General features: G+C 36.5%; 1 long non-coding RNA gene across 1 annotated transcript; it reads right to left on the reverse strand.

The window, feature by feature from the left end:
* Positions 1-3631: 3631 nt before the first annotated feature.
* Positions 3632-6783, reverse strand: LOC122798879. The gene is made up of 2 exons (XR_006364326.1): positions 6683-6783; positions 3632-3672 (listed from the first exon to the last, which is right to left on the reverse strand). It is a non-coding gene; the product is annotated as an uncharacterized LOC122798879 (long non-coding RNA).
* Between the last annotated feature and the right edge of the window lie 291 nt (positions 6784-7074).

Consider the following 7074-nt stretch of genomic DNA (forward strand, 5'->3'; position numbering starts at 1 on the left):
CAAAACATTCATTCAGCAGTTCAGCATGCTATCAGTGACCCTAGTTTGTTTGAGAGGACAGGGTTATACAGCAGTAGAGCCAAATATAAGCAGCAGAAAGCAATGAGTAAATGATAAAGTAATACTATAAAATCTCTAAACTGTGCAAAATATAGTGCTCAACAGACTAACACAGTAAACTACAATATGTTCATGCTGTGCAATAACTTGTGCTGAACAGTTTTCAAAACAGTTTTCAGAACAATATAAAAGCCATGTGGTGCCCTTATAGAGACAAACGGAAAAGAAAAATAGCTGCTAAGCCAGTAATTAAGCTAAAGGCTCTAGTAGAACCATTTATCCACCTTAAAAGAGAAATAAAGGCCTTCAATGATATACGTCCATTGGCATCCTTTTAACAGGACATCTGGAGAACAGACTAGGCCAGCAAAGTGCAAAAGTTGAGCCCTGTATACTCTAACTAAAGTAATGCAGCTGGCGACAACATAAAAAGAGAACCACTCATCCCAAAAAGCAGCTTACAGCTGCTAAGCTGCTAATTAACCTAAGCAAAGGCAAATGACACAGTACAAAGCAAGCAGTCAAACAGTGCAGTATATAGAGCATAACAGTCCCCAAAACCATGTAGAAGCTGTGCAGAGCCCTTATAGTTACAAATGGAAAGAAAAATGGCTGCTAAACCTGATTTTAAGCAAAAGGCTTGAAGGGGGATTGTTATTCCACCTTAAAAGGCTAGCTGGCATTCAGTGATGCACTTTGGTTGGCGACCTTTTAACAGGACATCATTACACCAGGTTTCTGGTATAATGATGTCCTGTTAAAAGGACATCATTACACCAGGTTTCTGGCCGTGACAAGCCAGCAGTATTCAATCAAGTCCCTTGTACCCATACTAGATTAATGCAGCATTAGTCAGTGTAGAAAAGAGCCCCACACATCCCAAAAGCAGCTTGTAGAGGTCAAAAACACATGTAGGTCACAGATAAATGAAGCCGTCAGCATGAGGCCAACAATAACCTTACAGCACAGTTACAAACATTGCATTGGAGTGATAGCCATCAGCATAAGGCCATGATCTATGGTTAAGCAACCATAAATCCATGATCTATGGTTACTAGTCTACCTTCCTGCAAAAATACTGCACTGCGTCTTTAAGTACTATCTTGTTGAAGTGCTGTAAGTTGTGAATCACCATAAACTTTAGAGAAGGAGCATCTCTAGCAAGCTTTTTTTTTCACCATTTATCAGGTTCTTTCTTCTTTGACCAAAAGCAAATAATACTGTGCTCAGACAACTTCCCGTGTGGTTCTTTTACAGCTGACAAGCTTGGTATGAAGTTGGAAATATAGAACAAAAGGCCAACAAGTAATGCGGAAGATGATTTTTCATGATACCTTTGCATCGTAGCTCTGACATTAATGCTTTCAGATTTTGGTCTAAGGCCTTACAGCATAAAAATATAACAGGTATATTTAACAGTGGCCATGAAAATTTGACATTTGCTTCTGTTTATCTTCAAACCCTTCTGTCTCAACCTGCCAAATAACTTAAAATGCCTAGTTGCATGCTCCTATTTAGCAGTATCACATGACTGATATTCTGGTACTATGTAAAATTCAAACAAGTCAGCAAGTTCTGTAGCTGATGATATTCCACAAGGAGGTTTTAAAAACCTGCATCTTCCAAAAGGCATGTTAATGTTACAAAGCTCAGAGTTAGTTCCAACCACTTTAACAAGTTGGAAACCTGCATTAGCTTCTAAAACTGTAAAGAATCTGGTATTAGACATTATAGTAATAGCTTACTCAAAACTCTGAAGTGGAAAGAATTTGTTTTTTATCCATTGATTTATGTTTTGGTGATCCAGACATAGTCTAGGCTTTAGTTGTTTCGCACTTTATACCTTGCTGCTGTGCTGACCTATTCCATCAGACCAATTTGTTTAACATTTATACTTGTACTTTCTAAGCATTTTCATTTCTGTTCAGTGTAACTTGTATAAGCTATAGCGAACATTCCTGGTGCATGAATCATTTTTCTTGTGTCAGGTAGCTGTGTCAATATTGAATGTGTGGCAGTGTTTTCATTTTTTTTCCCCTTAGGACAATGGATTTTAGGATTTAACTCAAAGAATGTAAGCACTAATTAGGGAGTTCTTTCTCCACTATATAACGCTATAACCACATTATGCAGTAAAGAAGGAAGCGATGGTGTAAACTTCCACAGCAATCAGCATCACAGAAACAATGGGGAAGGAACGGAAACGAATGGTTACAGGGGAAGGATGGACAGAAAAAAGCTATTCAGTGATCAACTCACAGCTAGAGGTCAATTTTCCTGAAACTATTAACAATTGCGTCTGACAAATGTTATCTATTTCAGGTGGAAAATAATACATTATCTGCCCAGGACAGATTGGGAGTTGATCAAATCTATAAAGACAATGGCAGAATTAAGGACAAATTGAATAAACTGCAGGTTTCTTTATCCACATATCCTTCATGTATGTTAAATTCTGACTCATTGCCTTCTTTGGTTTTAATGGCTTTGCTCATGCCAACAATGATTCAACCTCTCCAACTGCTGCTGCTTATTTGAAGGTGCCCTGTCCAGCATGGGTCATCTGGCAAAATGAGATAGTTTTATCAAAGAAATTAAATCACTGGCAAACATGCCAGAAGAGCTAACTCAAGTCAAATAACTATAAATGAAAAAAAAAACTCTTATGCAATACTGAAAACTATTTTTTTTTTATTTTTTTTTTTGGAGCCCAGCAATTAAATTCGATTCATTTACATCTGACAACAGGAAGCTGCAAACTACTATTATATGTATGCAAGATAATGCTCTAGACCTCAAACTCAGACCCAGGAAATAATATTAGAGTTATTGTGGTTCTGGAGAATATAGATTCAACAAAGCCTTTGTCAGACACAATGAAATTAATTCTATAAGCTTTAGATAGGGAGACAGGAATCAAAAAATGAACAGCTAAGGACACTGATATTTACAGTGATGGCAAACAAGACGTGTTTCAGTTTTTGTCATACGTTTTACATGAGTAATGGTAATATTTAATTTTTAACTTCATTAAAAAAATTGTCTAACCATAGTCCTGTAAGATCTTTTTTCAGGATCTTGTACCACAGACACTACAAACAGGGAGCATTTCCAAAACAGGGAAAAGAAGAATACATTATTCTCAGTTTGATGACCAATGTATTTAAGCATGTTAATAAATACTAAAACTTATTTTTTCTTTACAAAATATGGAAATAATGTATGTATGTACATATGTACATATGTATGAATGTGTTTATTTATTTTTCCTCCCCTCCACCACTGTCACTTTATTATACTGATCCAATAACATGGTACCTTCTGCATTGGGACCAGCGTAGTGTTTGTGGAGAATGTGTGTCTGAGCACATATTCAGGGACATCTTGGTTTAGCCAAAGCAATCAGGCATTTCAGTGAGAGAGAATTGTTTGAGGTCATTGGCTGACTGAGGTCACGAGGACTACAGCTTAGACTAAGCACCTCATTGGTTCTTTTGAGATTTCTTTCTTAAACGCTGTCTCAGATTTCAAATTTCTGTTACCTAAGAAGTTCAGTTGTGAGTGTTCTGCCATTTCACACTGAGCTTGATCGAAGGAAGGACACTGAGGAAACTCGGAGCTATAATATATAACACTAAGTATCCTGTTTTTTGTTTATTTTGTTCTTTATTTCTTTGTTATTTATAGCACTTTGTGTACAGTGTATTATTCTAGCTAGTTTCACTGTGTGTGAGGTATTAACTGGAAATTGTCAACTTTTATTAAGCATCTGTTGGGTTGTTTGTTTCTGATAACTTGTTGCAGTTAAACTCTTTTTTCTAGAGGCTCCTTTAGCTGTTTAAAACTTTCATTTAAAGGCTCACTGCTGCTTTTCAGCTATGAGAAACATTTATGCAGTTTGTTTCCCACCCCAGCTTGATCGGAGGAAGGACACTGAAGAAACTCGGAACTATAATATATAACATTAAGTAATCTTTTTTTTGTCTATTTTGTTCTTTATTTCTTTGTTATTTATAGCACTTTGTGTACTGTGTATTTTTCTAGCTAGTTTCACTGTGTGTGAGGTATTAACTGCAAATTGTCCACTTTTATTAAGCATCTGTTGGGTTGTTTGTTTCTGATAACTTGTTGCAGTTAAACTCTTTTTTCTAGAGGCTCCTTTAGCTGTTTAAAACTTTCATTTAAAGGCTCACTGCTGCTTTTCAGCTGTGAGAAACATTTCTGCAGTTTGTTTCCCACTCCAGCTTGATCGAAGGAAGGACACTGAGGAAACTCAGAGCTATAATATATAACATTAAGTATCCTGTTTTTTGTTTATTTTGTTTTTTATTTCTTTATTATTTATAGTACTTTGTGTACTGTGTATTGTTCTAGCTAGTTTCACTGTGTGTGAGGTATTAACTGGAAATTGTCCACTTTTATTGAGCATCTGTTGGGTTGTTTGTTTCTGATAACTTGTTGCAGTTAAACTCTTTTTTCTAGAGGCTCCTTTAGCTGTCTAAAACTTTCATTTAAAGGCTCACTGCTGCTTTTCAGCTGTGAGAAACATTTCTGCAGTTTGTTCTAAGTAGTGGGGATATTTGTAGCATTTCCATATTCAGGCTTTATTTGGGCCTACTGTTTGTGGAGGCTGTGTGTCTGGGTACATATTCAGGGACATCTTGGTTTAGCCAAAGCCATCAGGCATTTCAGTGTGACAGAATTGTATGAGGCCATTGGCTGACTGAAGTCACCTGGACAACAGCTTAGACTAATCACCTCATTGGTTCTTTTGAGATTTCTTTCTTAAAAGCTGTCTCAGGTTTCAACTTTTGGTTACATAAAAAGTTCAGTTGTGAGTGTTCTGCCATTTCACACTGAGCTTGACCAAAGGAAGGATACTGAGGAATCTCAGGGCTATAACATTAAGTATCCTGTTTTTTGTTTATTTTGTTCTTTATTTCTTTGTTATTTATAGCACTTTGTGTACTGTGTATTTTTCTAGCTAGTTTCACTGTGTATGAGCTATTAACTGGAAATTGTCCACTTTTATTAAGCATCTATTGGGTTGTTTGTTTCTGATAACTTGTTGCAGTTAAACTCTGTTATCTAGAGGCTCCTTTAACTGTTTAAAACTTTCATTTAAAGGCTCACTGCTGCTTTTCAGCAGTGAGAAATATTTCTGCAGTTTGTTCTAAGTCTTGCATTGGTTTGTTTGTTGCTGTTGTGGAGGCTGTGTCTGAGCACCACATCTTAGTTTAGCCAATTATAGCCAAAAGCCATTCAGTGAGAAGAGAGAATTTTTTGAGGTGGTTGGGTGACTGTGTTCACCTGGCCTAGACTTAGACTAAGCACCTCATTGGTTCTTTTGAGATTTTCTAAAAAAAGTGTCAGGTTTCAACTTTCTGTTACCTAAGAAGTTCAGTTGTGAGTGTTCGGCCATTTCACACTGAGCTTGACCAAAGGAAGGATACTGAGGAAGCTCAGGGCTATAACATTAAGTATCCTGTTTTTTGTTTATTTTGTTCTTTATTTCTTTGTTATTTATAGCACTTTGCTAGTTTCACTGTGGGTGAGAAATTGTCCACTTTTATTAAGCATGTTTCTGATACTTGTTGCAGTTAAACCCTTTTTTCTAGAGGCTGAGAAACATTTTTTCCCACCCCAGCTTGATCGAAGGAAGGACACTGAGGAAACTTGGAGCTATAATATATAACATTAAGTATCCTGTCTTTTGTTTATTTTGTTCTTTATTTCTTTGTTATTTATAGCTCTTGTGTACTGTGCATTTTTATAGCTAGTTTCACTGTGTGTGAGGTATTAACTGGAAATTGTCCACTTTTATTAAGCATCTGTTGGGTTGTTTGATTCTGATAACTTGTTGCAGTTAAACTCTTTTTTCTAGAGGCTCCTTTAGCTGTTTAAAACTTTCATTGAAATGCTCACTGCTGCTTTTCAGCTATGAGAAACATTTCTGCAGTTTGTTCTAAGTAGTGGGGATATTTGTAGCATTTCCATATTCAGGCTTGTATTTGGGCCTAGTGTTTGTGGAGGCTGGGTGTCTGAGCACATATTCAGGGACATCTTGGTTTAGCCAAAGCCATCAGGCATTTCAATGAGAGAGAATTGCTTGACGTCATTGGCTGACTGAGGTCACCTGGACTACAGCTTAGACTAAGCACCTCATTGGTTCTTTTGAGATTTCTTTCTTAAAAGCTGTCTCAGGTTTCAACTTTCTGTTACCTAAGAAGTTCAGCTGTGAGTGTTCTGCCATTTCACACTGAGCTTGATCGAAGGAAGGACACTGAGAAAACATGGAGCTATAATATATAACATTAAGTATCCTGTTTTTTGTTTATTTTGTTCTTTATTTCTTTGTTATTTATAGCACTGTGTGTACTGTGTATTTTTCTAGCTAGTTTCTCTGTGTGTGAGGTATTAACTGGAAATTGTCCACTTTTATTTAACATCTGTTGGGTTGTTTGTTTCTGATAACTTGTTGCAGTTAAACTCTTATTTCTAGAGGCTCCTTTAGCTGTTTAAAACTTTCATTTAAAGGCTCACTGCTGCTTTTCAGCTTTGAGAAACATTTCTGCAGTTTGTTTCCCACCCCAGATTGATCGGAGGAAGGACACTGAGGAACCTCGGAGCTATAATATATAACATTAAGTATCCTGTTTTTTTGTTTATTTTGTTCTTTATTTCTTTGTTATTTATAGCACTTTGTGTACTGTGTATTTTTCTAGCTAGTTTCACTGTGTGTGAGGTATTAAATGGAAATTGTCCACTTTTATTAAGCATCTGTTGGGTTGTTTGATTCTGATAACTTGTTGCGGTTAAACTCTTTTTCTAGAGGCTCTTTTAGCTGTTTAAAACTTTCATTTAAAGGCTCACTGCTGCTTTTCAGCTGTGAGAAACATTTTTGCAGTTTGTTCTAAGTAGTGGGGATATTTGTAGCATTTCCATATTCAGGCATGTATTTGGGCGTAGTGTTTGTGGAGAATGTGTGTCTGAGCACATATTCAGGGACATCTT

This window comes from Protopterus annectens, chromosome 3.part1, assembly GCF_019279795.1.
Source record: "Protopterus annectens isolate FY-2018-M chromosome 3.part1, PAN1.0, whole genome shotgun sequence".
In the NCBI taxonomy this organism is placed as follows: Eukaryota; Metazoa; Chordata; order Ceratodontiformes; family Protopteridae; genus Protopterus; species Protopterus annectens.